At 35.9% G+C, this 21,282-nt stretch overlaps 1 protein-coding gene across 1 annotated transcript in view; it reads left to right on the plus strand.

Moving 5' to 3' along the window:
- Positions 1 to 2,569: 2,569 nt before the first annotated feature.
- Positions 2,570 to 21,282, plus strand: part of SYT1 (synaptotagmin 1) — a 177,744-nt gene continuing 159,031 nt past the window's right edge. Inside the window, exon 1 of the mRNA XM_088141845.1 lies at positions 2,570 to 2,609. The gene's annotated coding sequence lies outside the window, so the exon portion shown is untranslated. The remainder of the gene's footprint in view (positions 2,610 to 21,282) is intronic.

A 21,282-nucleotide genomic window follows, 5' to 3' on the forward strand; every position in this document is an offset into this window, starting at 1 on the left:
TGGTATACAGAGAATTATTTGCAGTATGTTCTTTTAAGATAAACAATGAAGTTTATGTATTTTATATGTTCTATATAACATCACATTCTTAAGCAGATAATAAACCAAACAAAGCATGGAAATCTTGACAATATTTATTTAATTTATCTACCAGTTCAATTTATTGGAAAAATCTGTTTATTACAGTTTCTAAATATAGCAGTTCATTTAATTCAAGCATACTACTTTGCTGACCATTTTTAATTTTTTCCAAGTTTTCTTTTTAGACATAGAATCATATAGCTGGAATGGATCATTTAGGAATCCAAGGCTGTTTGCTTTCTATAGTGAGTAGTGGTGATATAGTACCCACTAAAATAAGTATGTATGGTCTCATATTAGGAATTTACATGTACCATACAATTTATTCTCTAAATATAGTGGGCAGATGACACATATATGTAGATAAATTCTTCAAAATCTTAAATATGTTATTCCTTTAATTCTTTCCTATGTATTCACTCGATATGTAATGCCAATGCTTTTTTTTTCCTTTTCCTTCTGCTCTTGACTAATTCTTTCATTCTATTTGTCTTCAGGCTTCACCAAAATCAAATCTCAGTGAAACCACTCATCCCAACTCATAGAATATTACAAGGAAATTAAATATACGATGCGCATTATGTACATGATTGCTCCAGAGTCTTGAAGGAATCCTTTCCAGTTATAAAAATATACTGAATGTGTTGTGATGTGATATTGCAAAAAGCAGTCAGTCATCGCTAAAATCATTTTATTCTATTGGTATTTCTCATGAAAACAAAGTCTTTAAAAAATCTTATCTCCTCTGCAACATTATTGAAATGAATTTGGGATCTTGTAGTTGACAGATGTTGCAATAGCAGTTTAGGAAATACAGTTGTCATTACAAGATTTCACCCTGTGCAGTGGACTCATAGGAAACATAGCTATGGATGGCTGATTTAATGTTCCAGTGCATTATATAAAATATTATTTGTTTAAATATAAGAAAACAGAAGCAAATGGACACTATTTTTGCAAAATTATATTTTATTGTCCTTGTTTTTATGAGACAGCAGTGGTTTCAGGTTTTTAGAATTGGAGGGAAGAATGTTTTACTATTATGGGTTGGGAAAGGGCAGTTTATTATTATGGGATCTTTTATATATACAGCAACATGAAATATTTTAAATTAAACAGATAAAATTAATACATCTTTCCTTTCTTTCATCTGTTTATATAATTACATGACACACAGGTACATACAATTATGAGATTGATTAATGTTCAAGTAGTTGTATTTATTATTCATTTTCAACTTTCCTTATACTACCGTTCTATTTAAAAACCTATTACAGTGTCATTTAAAAAAAATATTCATATAAACATTGTCCAGCAATTCTTCTCCCCTTTCATGTTCGCCTATCTTTGTCTTATCTTCAAAATAGTTTTGCAAGGCCAAAACTTAAAAGTTAATAGCAAACGATGTAAGCCATGTAATAGCAAACCATGTAGCTATTGATTTTGCAATGGAAAAAATTATAACCAGAAACATTCTTTTATTTTGGCTTTCTAATGTGGCTATGAAAGAAAAGCTGACTTAGTCCCCACTCCCATCTTTACCATATAGAAGTTAATTCATAATCATAACCCTTACAAAACAACAATTGAGGTTTTTATATTTTGACAAAACATCTGTACAATTGTGTAGCAATAATAGGCACAATAGCATTATGAAAGAAACATTTTTTCTCACTGAAGATTATCTGTACATCTCCAATGTGAAACTTATGTGCGGAAAACCCGTCCCTTGTACATAGCCTAAAAATATCATCCTAACCACTGCATCTGATAAACAGAGCTCTGCCAAAGGTGACAACGTGTCTTTTAATTTGGAAGGCCACAGTACTATTTCCTTTTATCCTACAGTTATGTCCAGCCAATAATACTTGGAGCAGATAGTGGCAGAATAGCACAAAATCTTATTGTATGACAGGGATAGGCAGTCTGTGTCTCTAGAGCTTCATGCGTTCCTGGGATTGATTTCATGCAGACTTTGGACTAAGCCGCTGTGTGCAGAAGATCAGTTCAGACCAAGACCTCTCTATTCTTATCCTGCAGCCTTCTACTTGAGAAAGAGAATAGAAAATATCAGAGGAAGAAAAGAGGTGACAGAAGTCTGGAAACTTACCCTTTCCTAGCTGACGGCCTATTATTGGGTTCTATCTTCTAACTACTTCTATTGTTTATATATGCTCCAGATGATTCCCTGCAAATCCTGATAAAAAGTTATTTAATGGCCTTACTACAGGTCCAGGTACTCTGTGGCCTTTTTGATATAATTACTCATATAATCCCTGACTATTGGCCATGCTGGGTTTGTTTATTTATTGTATGCTGCCATTTTCATTTGATTAGTTTACATTGTTGAATTCATTTCTAAGAAGAGTATAAGCGGCCCGTCTCTGTTTTTCCATTCCAAGAATGGTACTCATAGGTACTTCATAGCTTTATATTGTTTAATATAAACAATAACATTCCCATGGTTTTGTTCTTACAGGAACGTGAATTTTGAGAAAAAGAAGATATCTTGATCCACATCATAAACAGTAAGTCAGTTTTCCATAAATGAAAAATGCTGGTGCTATGACACCGTTTTCAGTGTACTCTAAAACACAATATTTTGTTTCAATTTTCTATCCAGTCTGTTTTTCATTTTTACTTCTTTATTTTTATGGTGTAAGAAATTAGTGTGTCATGCCATGCAATATCCACCCCTTTTTCAAACTCAATTTCATTTCACTGGAATGGATTTTTTTATTCATTTATCCTGTAATCCTCTTAGATAAAAGACTAAAATAATCCCTTCCATGTGTCTGTATACCACCACATAGGGAAAGACTGGTATTACTGCCTTTCTGACAAGGATACTTCAGTGCCTTACCAATGATAAGAAGCAACCTAATTAAAAGGAGAATGGCAAATCTTTTCATGCAATTTACCTGTTAAAGGAATTCTTTATGAATTCTTTTCCTTTTGTACACTGTATGGATTTCTACCAAGTATGGAACACACATTTTCATATCTTCCAGTACTTTGAAGTTTGGCTTGTTATTTATCTTCAGGGCTGCTTGGAATTAGAAAGGCAGATAGAATATTGCTAAGATCTGTTCCTTTTCTCACAGAGGTATAATCGTATTGCAAGAAAGGTGCAGGCTATAAAGAATGGCCAGTCACATAGGATTGGCCTCAGACTGTGACATTGTTTCCTTACAAAGGGACACCTTGTAATATTGCTTCGGGGTCTTGCTTTTCTTAGAAACGGACCTCATGCAGAGTTGCACATAGTTCTGTGCTATGGAAGTAATATTATATCATTAGAATATAACAATATAGGTTGTATTGGGTTTTTTTTCACATTTTTGTTAGCCACCCAGAGTCATTTATTGTAGATGGGCAGCCATAGAAACTGAATGAATGAATGAATGAATGAATGAATGAATGAATGAATGAATGAATGAATAAATAAATAAATAAAATATGCATGCATCTTACAATGGGAAGATGATTGTATATCCTTGTTTCAGTTTTTATCTCTACTTCATATCATAGTCTCAAATCAGTTTAAACTTCTGTCATTTGGTATAGTATACTAAATTCATATCAAAATTATCCAGTCAGAATCCTAATGTCTTTATGTGCATGAAAACGATATTGTGAGTAAAATATATCTTTGGGTGAATCTTTGGGTGAAAGAAGCAAGTTTTTAGAGACCTCAGATGAATGGGATCACCTTAATACAATTGAAACATAAAAGAAGGTGCAGCATCCTTGAAGCTGGTGTGAACCAGGCTGGTTGTAAACTCCTTATCACAAATATCCCCATAGCAACATAAGGGAGGATGCCTTCTTCCTGGCAGTTGGCACCTTGAACCAATTTGTTTCTTCCTCTCTGACACTATTGCTTTCCTTATAGATAGCAGTTGTTCTGTCCTTGTAGATAGCAGACAGGAACAGGGGCAGAAAGTAACTTGCGAAGTATTGCTCATTTAGGTATGCCTGCATCATCATATGAATATGTATGCGTATGTGTTCTTTTCCCTCCTCCTTCTTGTAGAACTGTATAAATATCAGGGCATCCATTTTGCCTATAGGGGAGTGTCTCCCACTAACCTTTGGTGGGGTCCCCCTCCAGTACGTACTGAACTGTGCTAGTTCATTTAAGGAAGTAAACTTGCAACATTGTATAATGTCTATATCAACCCAGGAAACTAAAGAAAAAGCCATCAAGCAAGTGAAAGTCTTATATATAAAGTGCTTTGAAGCTATCTTCAGTTTGTGAATCTGCTTCAGTGGGGTGATTCTTTCAAAACTTCATCAAATTGAAGCACCCCTTTGAAGTTTTGCAAAGATCTAGTGATATTGCCCTTGTGTGATTTTGCTTCCTTTCCTTGGGGTATAGTATTATAGCTGCCTTTTCCAAACAGACATGTGTTGGCTATGATGATGGGAGTTGCATCCAACATATTTAAATAGGCAAAATCTGTTTATTTTGCTTATAAATAATGAAGCTCTATTATATTACCTGGATTATGAATGTACATTCTGAAAAGACTGTGAGAAGCAGAAGTTAGAAAGATAAAAGTAATAAAATCCATATACATTCCAAGCAGCAGAGCCTTGCCACACCTTGTTCCCATGCAAATATAGTCTCTTATTTGAAATTTTCCATTGTTCTCCACTCTTGGAGAAGCCATATCTTTGTCTGATGTTGTGAATTTACTTATAATTAAAAAGCATGGTCAAAATATTCCAATTAAAAATGGCCAAATATCACTTCCGTACATATCTGTTCTATTTAATCAGAGCAAATATAGGGAAGTTATTTTCCATTTTTAAAACCCATTAATGCAATAACAGAATATGTATGCAGAAAGAGAAGGCAGACGCATAGCTCTGTATCTTCATCACTGAAAGCAAACATCTGATGGAATTTTATTTAACTTCATTCTACGCTTTTAGTTTTTGGCTTTGATGTTTTTCAAAGATCAAAATCCTGCAGTATGGAGGAAGAACAGCAATTTCAATGTCTTTTGGAAAAGGTGTCTGACCATCGTGCTAATACAGTTAAGTGCTATCAAATTATATATGCTAAAGCATTTTAGATAATGATTCAATTGACAGCTGTGATGCTTTATTATGGCTGTCTGACTAATGACAGTTTCTTTATAATACCTTATTTATGCATTATAAATTCATGTAATTTAACAAATCAGGTTATTGTTCAGATCAGCAATCAGCTCATGAGAATACTGCTGGAACAATGAACTGCTACAATAAAAAAAAGCCCATTTCATCCAGTTGAAAACATTAATATTATGGGCAGTTTCAGTCTATTTGTTTAGAAAAAATTGAATTCCTTTCTGTTCTTTTCTTCTTTCACTTTGTAAACTTATACGATTAGAGTAGGTTATTTCTTCACATTTTTCTTTGGAAAGCCTCAAGTTAATATTTCATATTTTTTGTGCATATGTCTAACAAACAGAAAAATGTCCTGATTAATATATTTTAGTCTGCCTTGGTTTTTGACAATTCAGTTTCTTTTCTGGAAAAGCAGATGATATTGTACCTATCGGTGTTGTAGCAAAATAAAATCATTTGTTCAATACCTAAACCAACATCCTTTTCTTCCCAAAATCTTGGAAAAATTATCAAGGCTAATATATCTAAGGTACCTGTCATACTGTTTCAGGGAACTTTGTACTGTATATGCATGCATATACTCATATTTACATACACACACACACACACACACTAATACATGCATATGCTTACACATATCAGTTCTAAAATTATGACTTGGCAAATAACGGGCCTTGGGCTTAGAAGCAAAGTGGGTTTCAGCCTTCATAGCACTTGGGCAGAAGCAACCAGAAATCCCATGGCTAGAGTTAAGTATTTGTTTGTTACATTTGTAGTCTGGTGCAATCCAAAATACTAGTTTGGGAAATTAAAAACATCCTGGAATGAGGTAATGGCAAATTACTTCCAAATTCCATGGACATCTCTATGAAGATGAGATGAGATGTCACCAGAGATGAGCATAACTCAGAAGAGACTACTCCTTTAAAGCCCACCTATTCTTTACACAGTCCTTTTGTGGAAAACTTTGCTTTCCACAAAGGTCAGCTTTGAAGTTGAAGTTTCCTTTACATTAAATTATCCTGAATACTGTTTCCTAGAAAAGAATTCAGCTCCTTGGTCTCGTACATATTGAAGCCAGGTTCTAATTATGAATGGCTATGGCCTAAACATTTGATTACAAAAGTTTCCCACTGTGTTCTTATTATTAGGTCAATACAGAGTGGCTGCTTTTCTTACCTGCATTTATTACAAGTAATATAACCTGATTATCTCAGTTCAGATTTTCTGTTTATTTATTTGATATTGCAGACACAGCAGCAGTATATTTTCAGATGGGAAACCTAAGACATAGATTTACATTCTGTAGTACTTTGACAGGTTCTAGTTATTCAACCTAATTTTGTAAAACAGTTCTGTCTGCTGGCTTCCCTGGAGGAAGTTGTTGCCATCTATCATTTTAACACTTGATTGATTACTCACTATTATTGAATTTATCTTCTGATTCTTCTTAGCTTTTTTCCTTAGCTAATAAACAAATATATCACATTCAAATGTCCCAAGAGTTGGATAATCCTTTGTAGAATGATTGGTAATATTTTGTCTTGAGTAATAGTATCATATGTGAAGGCTGTGGCCTTGATCCGGCAATAGATGTTGGGCATTTACAATAAGATTTCCTACAAATGATTTGCTCTTATTTATTCATGTAAAAAAATCTCTTGTGACAACAGCATGTAGCTAATTTGTAACAGAACAGTGTTTTTTACCCCAAGTACCTTCACACAAATAGCACATCATTTTTTCTACTTGTACAAAGCACATAAATCAAATAAAACATACTTATCCTTAAAAACAAAATAACCATATAGGATCATACCTATCTAGTCCAGCATTCGATTCTCACACTGGTCAGAGAGATGTCTACAGGAAATCCATAAACAGGACATAGATGGAATAGCACCTGGTATTGGGAAGCATACTGTCTCCTGGATGGGAGGCATAATCGTCATGATTTTGTATCCACTGAATTTTTCTGTTACCAAGTAAGCTCTTGTCACAACTGTTATCAGAGAACTGAAGAAAGCCCCAGAAGTAGCTAGAACTCTATGTGTGAGAAATACCTTAAAAGCAAACAAAGATTTTCAAGGAACCATTCCAAATATTCATAATTAAATTTCCTAAGGAAGCCCTTTCTTTCACCAGTTACCCTCCTGAAATGGTTACATTTTTAACGGCTCCACTCTATAGATCAGTTCTACGTGTGAAATCTTATCCCAATTTTCCTGAAGTTAGTAAAGAAAGTCCATCTCTTTAGTCTGATTCTAAAGCCTACAAAAAACCTTTTAGATTATGAAGATACTGTATGCAGAAATATGGTTAGCTATTATGTCTGGAGTTTTGTTACAGTTATTCAGAAATTATGAGCAGAGTTCCCACTGATGAAACAGGGTGCTATTGAGCCTTAAAAAACTTCTCTAAAGGGCTAGAAGAGCCTCCAGAAAAAGTCTGAAAAGTGACTTACCAGGCTACAAAAGATATAGGTGAAAATTTCTTTCTTTTTTCCGTTTTGTAAGTTGATACTGGATTCAGATCTTCTCTACATATAGATAGAAACTTTCACTGATGGAAGGACATCTTTGAATTAAAACTAGCTTGAATATATTGAATTCTAAGGCAGGATAAAATGTCTCACATGATGGCTAAACAACTCAGTGTAATGCTTAGTATGCTAATCTATTTTTTAAAAAAGCTTGTTTAGCATTTTCTCAACTATAATCATTAAAAAATTTGGTTCCATGTACAAGCATCATAAAATCTTGATTGAAAATTCTTTGCTCATTTGAAAATAATTTAAAAAATAAAGATGGGTGCAATAATGTAATTTAGAAAAAATAGTATCCTTTTTCCTTTTACAAGTTAACAAGAATATCAATTGCTAATTCATATTTTTGTTCTACCCCATGACTCCCTACTTTATGAAAAATCCTGAAGGAACTATCAGACTTTCCAGTATTAATTAAAAGCTTACTGCTGATGTTGTTTAAAAGAAATTAGGGACCATAGAAATAAATAGAAACGGCCTCTTTCTCAGGAATAGCCTTCTATTCCACTTACACTAAATCCCTGTTGACATCCACTTGGGATTAATCACACAGATTTGGGGGAGGCAGATATGTTGATGAGATGGCTGCTTTGCTCCTCTGTTGTTTGCTAATACTGGATTTTATTACGTATGCAGGAGCTGATTGGATCCATTGGTTTCCATTTGCTACTTGACCCTTTGTACCACACTTATATAGAAAACAGCTTAGTATTGACCAAATGAAGTCTCCTTTGCATGCAATAACAGCGCATTTGCGTTTTCCCCTTTAGTGCTGATGGTCTAATTGCAAATATTAGAGAACTTAACTCTGTCAAAATTATCTGGCTATGCCACACATTACCTCAGATCTGTTTGAAGAGTTTCTGTGTGCAGCTGATTAGACACTCTAATGAGAGTGCCATAAAACCCTGTGTATTGTGTTTCTTTCTTTTCTTCTGGAACATTATGTCTTCAGTTGTCAAACAGCTATTAAAACTAAAGCCTAAATGCTCATCTGAAAAAAAAAAAAAAAAGCAATTGCAAATGACTCATAGATGAGGAAGGAGTGTACATTTCTGCAGATTAAAGCCCTGGATCCAGAGACTTTTACAAGCCACTGCAGACATGCTGAGCAGATGACACTGCTGGTTCTGTTCGGATGATATGGGTCAACTGCTGGGGTAGGAAGTGAGAAGAGGTAATCTCTCTTTTACACTCCAGCACACAGAAGTTAGACAAAGTAATGCTATTTCATAATGTGCACATGTCATACTTCATGATAATCCTGGATTTAATCGCGGGAGGAGGATAGGGACATATCATTGTATAAGCAGGGCTGTTTCCAGATTAAAGTGCAGTGAAATTCTTTGTCTGGGTTTATGCATTCTTTAATCCTCTCCTTTAAAAAAAAAAAAATCCCGCCTGCTTTTACTCATGAGGAACAGTTGAATTCTATTCATATTTTTATTCACAGCTGACATAATGATTGTCTTGCTTGTGACCAATTGTAATTCCAACTCTGTACATACTCAAAGTTTGTTAGGACTCTAATGTTCAAAACGTATTCTAAAGCTGAGCATCATAGCTATCACACTTTTCAGAATAAATTATTGTATTTTATCAAATGATTCATGGGTTCTCAAACAAAATAAATCAGAATTCATTCTTTTCATCCTTAGCTTTAAAGTTGTGACATAATTCCTCTTCTGCCATATTGATAATTACTTATTACTAATTAAATTTGTTACACAGTTGTTATATACTACCTTGCACAGCCTGTATATAGCCTAAAATCAAATCTTGCTTCCCAACTGCTAAATGCTTTTACTGGAATCCCAAATGTTGTACCTGAGATGACCATCTTGCTCTAGCCTAATGCTAAAGGTAACTTGGGATTTGTAGCTGAGCTGTACATCAGTCTTCATTGTAAGTTCTATCTTTTATGTTCTGGGCTTGTAATGCTGTTGATTCTGTTCACAGTTAAAAGAATTTCAGCTGCTCTTCTTATGTAATATAGTCATTCTCAAGCAGGAGAGGCCTCGTACTTCCTAACTTATACTATCATAAAACAGCTACCTATCAACATATATTACTTTTCTAATTTTAGAATTCACAAAAGTCTACACATAAAACAGCTACTGGGGAGGACTCCTTACAAAAATATACATATAATAAGACATTTGCAAAATTGTGAATCTTAAGAGAAATGCACAGAAAAATGTGTACAGATATTTACAAAGTGAGGCAACAAAAAATGAATTTAATTTAATTGATTTAGGTACCACCTGACTCCAGCCGACTGGTGGCATGCAATAAAATAGGATACAATATCAAATAAGAATAAAATAGTAAAAAAACAAGAACCGGTGGTGGATTTGGTCAATCATATCGACACAATTCAGCAGGGGCCACAGCCACCCTAACACAAGGCCTGGGAGAACAGCCAAGTTTTTCAGGCTTTCCAGAATGCCAGCAGAGAGGGAACCCCATGGATATTGGGGGAACCTCATTCCAGAGGGCAGGCTCTGCAACAATAAATGCACACTTCTGGGTCCTGATAGGCAACATTGTTTAATTGAGGGGACCAGAGTGCATGAATACCATAGGATAAAATCAGCGGGCTGATACCACAGGATAGGTGTTACCTCAAGTAACCAGGCCTTGTAAGTCATAACCAGCACCTTGAACCTCACCCAGAAGCATATTGCAGCCTACGAAACAGAAGTGGCAAATGGGCATCACTACCTGTGCTGCTGCATTCTGAACCAGTTGACATTTCTGAGCAATCTTCAAGGGCAGACCCATGTATAGCACATTGCTGTAGTTGAGCTGTGAAGTGACTAAGGCATGACGGACTGCCTGAAGGGTTCCTGATCCAGGAAAGGGTACAACTGATGATCTGAAAGTCCAAACTGTCAGACGACCTCATTCAGTGGTTTCATGTAAATGTTGAATAAAAGAGGAGATAGAGTCAAGCCCTGTGGCACACTGCAAATAAGGGGCCTGGGGACCAGACTCTCCGTCCCTTCTCCCCCCTCCCAACAACCAACACCTACTGAAACTGGCCCAGAGGAAGGAGAAAGCCATTGTAAAAAAGTGCCCTCTTCCCCAACCCCTGTAGCCAGCCTGGAAGGATACTGTGGTCAACAATATCTAAAGCCACTGAGATGTCAAGGAATACAAGAACAAATGCACCACCTCCACCCTAGCTCCACCACAGGTCATCTATAAGCATGACCAAGGCCATCTCTGTGCTAAATACTGGCCTGAAACTGGCCTGAAATGGATCTAGATGATCTTCCTCTTCCAGGATTCTCATCAACTGTAGACCAACCAACTTCTCAACAACCTTCCAAAGAAGGAAGGTTAGAGACAGGATGGTAATTATCTAAAAGTTTTGGGTCCAGGGGTGGCCTCTTGAGGAGGGGACACATCATCCCCTCCTTCAAGAAGGCTGACACCACAGCATAGACTCAACCACAGTTCATCTTCCTGGCCACTTTCACAACCCAAGATAAGGCCAGGTCCAATAAATAGGTGGCCAAACTGACAGGATGGAAAACCTTATCCAGTTCCTCAAGAATCACTGGTTCAGACTCAGCCCAGATCACACCACGAGACCAGGCTCCAGGGACCTTAGCCAGACCTGCCTAGTTAGTGTCCAGGTCAGAATGAGCAATTTTATCTGCCACGGAAGCCACAAAATCCTGAGTTGCCCCACCATGTCCCCAAGTGCAGATCAACCCTAGCTTCCAGCCATATTTACCTTTACCCATCACTGTTGTAATGGTCCTGACTGCCCTCTCAGATCCCTCTTCCTTCTCCCACCCCCTGCAACCCTCCCAGGCCAAGGTGCACCATACACAATCTTTTTCCTACCCATCACACACAAACCCAACCAAATACCCAACAGTCCACTCCACTCTACTGGGAACTCAGCCACCTTGGCTGTACCTGCCTAAGAACTTGACAGTCCCAGGGAGGCCAAGTCCCTGTACAGAAAGAGCACTTAGGCCCCACCACCTCCCCCACCCCTCCATTAATGGGTCAGTCATATCGCTATAAGCTGGAAATCAGCCCAATTTAGTCTGGGAGGTCCAGGGCAGCCAAATGTAGCAGGGGGACAGCAGAAACCAAAGGCTGCAAGTGCCCAGCTATCAGTCCGGTGGTCCTGTTGTCCACAGTGCCAGCCTTCCACCACCAACTGCAGTCTTGGGAACTGAACAACTTAATAATGAAAAAATGAAAACACTTTAAAATGGAATTTGACAGATTTGATGGCTTCACACTCATCTTTGTTTTCTCTCCCATTTTTTCCTCCATTTCCTTGCTTTATTGCTATAAATTTATGAAGGATTCCAGAATTTTCTAAAGTTTTCATGCCATTTTCTGACACTAGGAGCAGCCTAACCCAGTTAGTGATTTTAGAATTTTCTTACAGCTAACATGGCTACTTCTTGATTTTGGCATAAATATGCCAATTTTGTATTTCTGAAAATATTCCTTCCGCTATGGATTCAGTCCAGACAGAGCCCAAATGTCCTTCCCAATGTTCTCATGTATCATTTTAAAGCTGATTTTTTATTAGTTCTTAAAAATTCACTATGAGTTATTGATAATTAGCCATCAGAATTTTTTGAGATAATGCACTGCAAGAACAGCTCTCTAAGCAGCAGTCAGAAAAAGGAGACAAAGCCTGGAGAAATACAGTTTCTCTTTTAATGCAGATGTCATTAGTGGAAAAGGCCAAGAAATGGAACATACCGTCCATCAAAAGGATTGTAAAGTGAAGCAGGCTTTGAAGTTTTCCATTAGGCATCAACTACTATGACTTAGTTTTTCTAAGAAAATTGAATCTCTACCCTCAACTGAGAAAGGTCTATCACACTGTATGTATGTGTTCTACACATGCTGAGGAATTGGGAAGAGAAAGAGCACAGTCCCAAACAATCTGATCGGGACTTTTTTCACATCCTATAACAATAATACGTTTTGTATATATAGATGCTTTCTTGTTGCATGGAGTGTTTGATTTTAGAAAGTTCTGTGTCACAACTATTTAATCTGTTTGTATGTATATACACATGCAAGTACATACTTTAACTCAAATCAAACAGGGCTTCTGAATCTTTTGGGCTAGGGAGCATATTTGCAATTTTGAAACTATGTTTTAGACTTTCTTGTGAAAATGAAGGTTTTCTCCAAAAGATAGTCATGAAGGTGGCAACTAATCAAAATATTCAGTTTCAAGTGTCAAACATGAGATTGCTCCTTGATATTCTTTCCAATTCCACCTGTCTCTCTCTCTCTGAGCAAGGGGACCCATATTTTAACAAATACTAGGTTGCATCCTTCCACCATTCTTATTTTCTAAGAATACCTCTTGGGTTCAAAAGCATTCTTATGAAAAAAGAAAGTACTAGAATTTGGTATTTTCCTGTGTCACATGCCTACATACACATACATACAAACACACACAGACACATTTTTTTTATTGTTAATATTATCAGGCCAAATCAATCCATTGCAGAATGAAAGGCTCTTCACTGAAGATTATGGGCTGTAATCTACCATGCTGGTCCTTGCATAGGTTGGTGGATGTTATTCAACTCCCCAGTTTAGGAAAGTGCTGGCTGCAATGGTATGTGGGAATGACCTTGGGAGACTGGGCCCAGAGACGCTGCCTAGGGAATGGTCAGATAAGAGACAAGATAGCCTGCAGCTGGATAGTAGGTGGGGCAAGAGGAGACGGGGAGAATTGTATTTTCAGACTTGCAAGATTCTGTTAATGTAGCCTTATAATACAGTAAAATTAGCTCATCTGGTGGTGTTTCCTGTCTGATCTACCTGATAAGGCTGACACTGGCCCATTAGCCCCCTCTTATCTGATCATTCCCTAGGCAGCATCTCTTCCCCCATATCCCAAGGTCATTCCCACATACCATTATATCACTCAAGCTGCTTCCGTGCCTAAGGGAGGATTAGACTGTGGATCTCTTTGCTCTAGCACCTTAACCAATGTACTTCTCTCTCTCTCTCTTTCTCTGTCTCTGACCTTGGATCCCAGTTAAAGTCATCTGAAGCACATTCATTTTACCCTAATACAATTTGTATATATATTCTTTCATTTATGTCAACATCAGGCATAAGTTCAAATTTGCCAGTTGAGGAAGCCATACAGGAATCTTTGTAGAAAGATAAAGTCAGAACACAGCATAAAGGCTCAATCTATATACACATAAGAATGGCAACAAGTCTGACTTGCTCCAATTTATGGAGTAATCAGACAGGATACCAAACTCACATATTAGTAAAATGAAATTGGAAATGAAAGGTTTTGGCTTATCTATGACATATAACATACTATCTGAAAGTAGCAAAATCTTATATTCTCTCTCCTCTATTGTAATCCTTTCAATATTTTGAAAAATTCTAAGAGCACAAACAAGGTTCTAAAGCATTTTTTTAAAGGAGAAAGATGGTAACTTGATCATATAATATGGCATAACTTTAAATCAAAACGGCTATGTGCCATTGATAATCATACATGATTTAAGGAATTAATATAATGTGTCAATCCATATTATAGAACTAAGCCCAAAATAAATCTTCAGAAACTTCCAGGAAACAATATCAAAAGCTTTTATGGTGTCCTAAATATGAAATCAAAATGTTGTGATTCTGCTTGTATTTAATGGAACTTGCTTCTAATCTAAGTGGATGTGCATAAAACTGAACTGTAAATAATGCATGTTTCCATTGCATCTTTGTAAGGGAGTGGGTGGCACTGAAATCATATAAGTAAATAAAGCTACATCTAAATTACCAGGATTATGAATGCACTACTGTATTTTTGTGCTGGTCTTCCATGTTTTCTCCTGAATTAACAATTGCATTTCATTGATCTATTTTTGTTTTGAAAGATTTCTTTTTCAGTAAACTGCAGCACAATGAAGTTAGATAGGCTGTCCTTAATAACATTGAGTGCCTCTCAAGACTTTTCAGGCAAGATCATTAATCCATGTATCTTCTGGTTTTCTAACATGTCACATGAAAATAAAAAGAAACAATGTTTCTACTTTTTAGCTACATTGAGGCTGTATTCTTTTATTTCAGATAAATGATACCAGAAATGGCAAGCTATGACCTTTCTGTCTTGTCATGATATTTGTTTTTGTATAGCCCTATGAGTTTAAAAAAAAAATCAACCCAGCTGTTCCTTTACAGTTTGTTCTTATGATTGTGCCAGCACTTTGGCAACAATTTTCTGTCTAATGTATTTTCAGCTAATGGAATATTGGTGCTTGCCAACTCCATGGAGATGGTATTGATTAGAGTCCATTCTTTGGCATTTTACTTTAACTTCAAAGAGTTCACATTTTTAGTTCTTGAGCAAAGACAGTAAGAAGAGTAATGGGGTTGCATATTTCTTGTTATTTCACACCATATGGTTCCCAGTATGCATTTTGATAGAACTTTGCGAAGGTTATCTTTACAACCAGAATGGCTAGAAACATCACGTTTCATGATTCATGACACAAAAAAGCAAAACAAAACAAAAACCAATGCTGCTATGGTGTTAGTGGCTGAAAGATTACAGGTAGTCCTCACTTAACAATGGTTTGTTTAGCAACAGTTTGAAGTTATGACGGTCTCAGAAAAAGTGCTTTACAACCTGTACTTGCACTTACAACCATCACAAACAGTCACACCACCCCCTACAGTCACATGATTGTGATTTGTTACCTTTTTTACGATGGTTGCTAAGCGAATCACCATGGTCATTAAGCAAATCACATGGTCGTTAAGCGAATTCTGGCAAAAAATGTCCATTGGGAAAGCTGGATTCACTTAATGACCATGTGATTCACTTAATGATTACGTGATTCATTTAACAACCATGGTGATTTAATTAACGACCGTTGTAAAAATGGCCATAAAATCGGGTCTGATTACATGGTGACTTACTTAATGACCAATTTTCCAGGCCACATCGTGGTCATTAAGTGAGGACTGCCTGTAGTAGATTAATAAGGAAGTACTTCAAAGTACTTCAAAGTTAAAGCTTAAAGCCTAACATTGATGTTTTCAGCCTCCTGCCGTTTATCTGCAGTTAGGAGGATAATAATATTGCACTGTGAATGAATATATAATGCACAATACAAAGTGCTATTTTACATATCTAGAGGTGTTCCTGGTTAAAAATAAAAATTTTATTAGCTTATCCAGCTAGGCATAGCATTTGACTGCAGGTGTACAGAATGTACAACTAAGGTTTCAGTGTGTTTTAGAAATGAAGCCACAACTCTAGCCAGAGGCTGTACCTTATTTATTGTGTGTTCAAGTTTACATCATGTTCAGAGGCCTTATTCTACCACAGAGTAGGCAGCTGAGGACCATGAGCTGCATGTGAACCCTAGCCCCCAAATTGACTCCCAAAGTAACACTGCAGCCCCCAGAGCATCCCCGGAATGATCCAAAATTATCAGGCTTTTTTTCTGTTTGGAGATGGTTAAGGGGTGGAATGGATGTCTGAAGTACCATTTTACCTCTTAATGTCACCCCCAAAAGGCCAAAAATTTTGGCTGCACCCATTCCAATTGTACCATTGTGTCACATGTTCCACTGTGAACTGCAGGAAGCTGAAAACATCAAAGTTAGGCTTTAAGCTTTAACAGAATTGCCTGTATCTGCCCAATAAGTCTGCCTATAACTGAATATAAATAGAACGCAGAACATATCTTTACTCAGTTGATGACCAGCAAATTTAAGAAAACAATAATGGAGTAAAACAAATTGATACAACAATATACTAAAAGACAAATCACATAATAATATTACATTCAGTCCTCTATTACCATATTAATACATTAATTACCCAAGTAATAAGTTTAAAAACTAAAAACTGATATAGAGTAAATATCCCCTAGCAACTTATTAAGAAATATTGATCTGAAAGATATATTAGGAGTCAAAATAAAAGTGACCTTCTTAAACCAATTACTTCTTTAACCGTTTTTGCCTTATTTTCATTGCGGCAGCCCAAAATTTAGCTATGGCACAGGTAATAGTGAATTTTAAATCCTGAAGAAGATGATTCAGATAAAATTGGGAGTTTATCTATTATGGGCAAAATATAAATAGACCTTATATCCCTATAAAATTTTACAACGTAATAATATGTGTGAGATGGTTTCAACTTCCTTACTGCCACATGGACAGAAGTGCTCTGCTATAGGGATTTTATTTTACCTGCCTTGAAGTAGTGCTGATGGAAATAGGTTGTATCTGGCTTTTAAAAATGCTATTCTCAACTTGGAGAAAGTTAGGGTTTGCATATACCATGCTGGTTCCCATACACCCCTATTCATCCACATTCTGTCAGGTTGGGACAGCCTGTTAACTTCAGGTTGGAACTCTGTGTCCCTTATTCTTTGAATAATTAAATGCTTGGCTTGATCATAGCCTATTGATATTAAAGATGGAAGAGAGAGTCCATATGAAGCCAACTTATGCTCCACTGCCTGTTTCCAGGGAGAAGAAAAGTTACCTGTTAAAACTAAGGAGGGGTCAGTCTGACTGGAAAGAATTGTATTTTAAGCCAGTAAATTATCGTCATCTTCCAGGCCCTAACCTGAATTAATGGCATTTCTGTCTCGTCTTCTGTGGCCATTTGGAGTTCCATTGGAAGCGGCTAAAATTGATCACAAAAATTTGGTTTGCATGGCTTCTTGTGATTTCTTCTTCACATACATTTCTGTTTGTACCCCATAAAGAATTTGAGCCAATATTTTGGCCTCAAACAGTTTTAAAGCCACAGGAATTAAGGGTCCTCCATCAGTATAAAAAAAAAATGTTTAATAACATCCATCGACCTGATGTTATTAAAGGCTGATTGCATCACATGATTCCGATGAGTATTCCAAATGCCTTTTGAGTGGAAAACTACCCCCAAGTATTTAAATGTGTTAACCTGCTCTACAATCTGCTCTAATGTATGCCCTTCTACTCTCCAGGAATGTTGAATGGCTCTCTTAGCGAAAACCAAAATTTTCGATTTATCAAAATTTAGAAACAAATTATTTTGTCTGCAGTACCTTAGTGTTGCTGCAATTGCTCTCTTCAATCCAACAGGTGTTTGTGAGATTATAGCAGCATCGTCAGCATAAAGAAGTATTGGGAGTTTGCGCTGGGCTAGGATGGGTGCATGGAAATCCGAGTTATGTAAAATGTCTACCAATGAGTTAATATATAGACTGAAAGGGAAGGGGCCAAAATAATCCTTGTCGCACTCCTTTCTGCACTTTTACAGTGCCAGAGAGGATCTCAAGGGGGTTTTACCTCACTCTTAGGGTGGAGTTGGAATATAATTTCTGTATGAGATAAAGGAGGTGCTATCTATGGTTGTATTTTTTAATTTAACCCAAAGCACTTTCCTAGATATTGAGTCAAAGGTTTGTTTGAAATCAGGGAAAGCCACTAGAGGGATGGCTTTTTTCTTTCTGTACATGTATTTTTGTACAAGATGATGAAGGACCAAAATGTGATCTACTGTTGATCTCCCCTCTATGAAACCTGTCTGCTTGTCTTGAACTGCACCCTCTGTCTCTATCCAGTCTTGTAATTTAAAGTTTTAAAGTTTAAGTGTTTAGCATATAACTTGCTAACAGCACTCAAAAGGCATGTAGTTACATGGCTCATCCTTATTGCCTTTTTTATAAATTCCCCCAATCTCTTGGAATATAACCTGTCTGATCAATAAATGTGAACAGTGATGCTAACAAGGGTGCCCACCAGCTAGAATTCTTTTTAATTAATTCAGGCATAACACATCTATACCTAGAGCTCTATTGACCTTAAGTGATTCTATCAATCAGGATGCCTCTTGCGCCAAAACTGGTGGCCAATTATGACCTTGATCCAGATCGATCTGACTCTCATTCATATTACAGGCTGGGTTTGTATACAACCCTCTAAAATAGTCTTTAAAATACATTTTTTTAAAGATTTTTTTTCCTCCTGGAGGTCTGATATTGTTGACACATGCAGCAGGTCTTTCCTTTCTCTTCTGTAACCCCTGAAGAGCTGCTCTACGCAGGCCAAGGGTTCTAGTAACCATTGTGGCTATAACGTATAAGCCTCTAAGAAGAGTGATTAAGGATTAACGCAGAAGGTATAAGATTCATTTCTCCCATTTCAGTCAAATCCCACTCTTCCATTTGAACCCTGTAAAGCAATTTTCAGTGAATCCCTTTAGGTTGTTTGGAAAATCTTGTGGGTTTGGGAGGCCACCTGGGGGGAAAAAAGGAAAAAATCAGTATATAATCTTATCACACACAATTTATTCTTTACTATTTTAAAAAAGAAAAAAAGGAAGTTCATGGACAAATAATTATTCCTTTTTTCCAAGCCAATTTTATTGTGAGTTTTTTTTTTTTTTTAATGTCAAGTTGTCAAGGAAGTTTACAGAATTAAAGACACAAACAATTACAGCAATACAGTATTGGTAATAAGGAAAGGAAAGCATTTGGAACAACTAATAAAATAGAACCATTAGGAGTACATAACTGCACCCTTGAAAGTTATTTGTGCTTCCATAAATACTCGTTTGAACATTCTAGCTTTAAAAAACATGTTCTTTTAATGTCAACAAGAATCCTGAAAACATACTGGAAGATAAATGTGCTAACAATGAAATAATTTCTTTTCACTGCCTGAATTAAATTAAAAAAGCTTCTTAATACCATATAAGGTATGCCAGTGCAATTAAAAGATGTGCAAGAATTTTGAACTGAAATTAATTAAGAACTGACTGCTCAGCTGCTGCACAATACTGATTATTAATAAGGGGGAAATTCTGTGAATCTGAAGATGCAGAATAGAGCTGCATCTATAGATTGAACTGTCAATGTCTCAGGACAAAATCAGAAGTGACACAGAGGCTATTCACAGTAACAATATATAGCTTCATCCAGCCATTACTGTGGTGATACGAAGTCTACCCAAGCCAGTAAGATATCACCAAAGTGATAGCTGGGTAATGTTTTAAATTGCAACTTCAGGTCATCTAAATAATCCTTGCATTTTAATTATAAAAATTTTATAGGTTTAATATAAAGACTGAAGAAAAAGAAGAAAGAAAAAATGTAAAAAAAATGCGAAATCAAAAGTAATTTATTTATGTTACATATAGCAAATCAATCAGCCTAATTTTTAAATACATCATTAAATCTTGAAAAGGGAAATAATTGATCAGTTGTTTTTTTTTGTTATTATTGCATTGATTGAGAACCAACTCATAAACAGCAAGTAAACACATTTCAGTGATCCAGGATTGTAAATCTGTCTTTCCAACATTGAAGAATAATCATTTATGCTACCCCCATGTTCAGTACACTATTTCTTCATATTGTGATAATTTCCACATTTTCGTATATATAATTCAAAAATACATTCACATCAGGAAAGTTTTTACTTGTATTTGAAATCACATCTATATAGCATTTAATAAAAGAGGTTTCAATAACCTTTCTTTAAGGGCATAATTATGCATCTCTGTTAATAGTGGTGCAAAGAGCTCAGTGTGTCTTGTAGCAATCAGTAGAGTAACCATCCAAACTAGGACCTCTTCCTGTTTGAGGAGAATTAATTGTATTCCTTTTTTTAACAGCAGCTAAATAGACAGTTTGTTATGCTTAGGAAACCTATAGCTTGTAAATACTGAATTTGCCCTCTGTTGTATTAGTATAGGTACCTCAGTATTATTATAACTGAGATATTTTTTTTAAAGGTTGATTATGATAATGTTGATTATGATTAAAAAATGTTGGTTACATATTTATAGAATTGCAGTCATTTACAAAAGCACATTATCATCAGTCATCTAACATGAAAACTGGATTATGTAGAAACAGATATAGTCCCTTCTTTGTTAAGGTTCTTCTATTTGTCCATATGTAATTTCATCATGAACGATTTCCTCAATTCATTTCCTTTTAATTGTTTTTAAAGTTTATATCCTGCACTCTTGGCTTCTAGTCCTTGTTGTGGTAATGTGGTCATCATAAAAATAAACATTAATGTGATATCCAAACTTAATATTTCCTAAAGAGAACATGTTTAAGAAACTGATTATCCAAAAATATTTAGTAAATATATTATTATTATATTAATGGCGTTTTTTTCTGTTTGGGTCTTTTGGCCATAATAAGCATTATGTTATATTATATTACATATTCAAGTTTTTATTGTATACCTGTACTCAGCTTTTCTGGCACAGGGTGCACTGGAATTTGCTACATACAGTATCATCATCTCAATCCTTTATTATAAACATATTCAACCATCAGTTACTAAGTCATACAAAATGTTATAAAATATTGCAGGAATCGTATGTGAGTAAAAACTGGTAATTTTTAGGACTTCATATGGAATATGAATAATAAATAAATATCCAGTATGAATATGGTATACAACAGGAGATCAGTGAGACAACTAATATAATTTAGCAGGCAATTGTACTGTGGCCCCAAACTGCTTAATGCAGAGATGCGGGG

This window comes from Python bivittatus, unplaced genomic scaffold (assembly GCF_059951505.1).
Source record: "Python bivittatus isolate LINGU-HERP-01145 unplaced genomic scaffold, Pbiv_v1 ctg000330_np1212, whole genome shotgun sequence".
Classification (NCBI taxonomy): Eukaryota; Metazoa; Chordata; class Lepidosauria; order Squamata; family Pythonidae; genus Python; species Python bivittatus.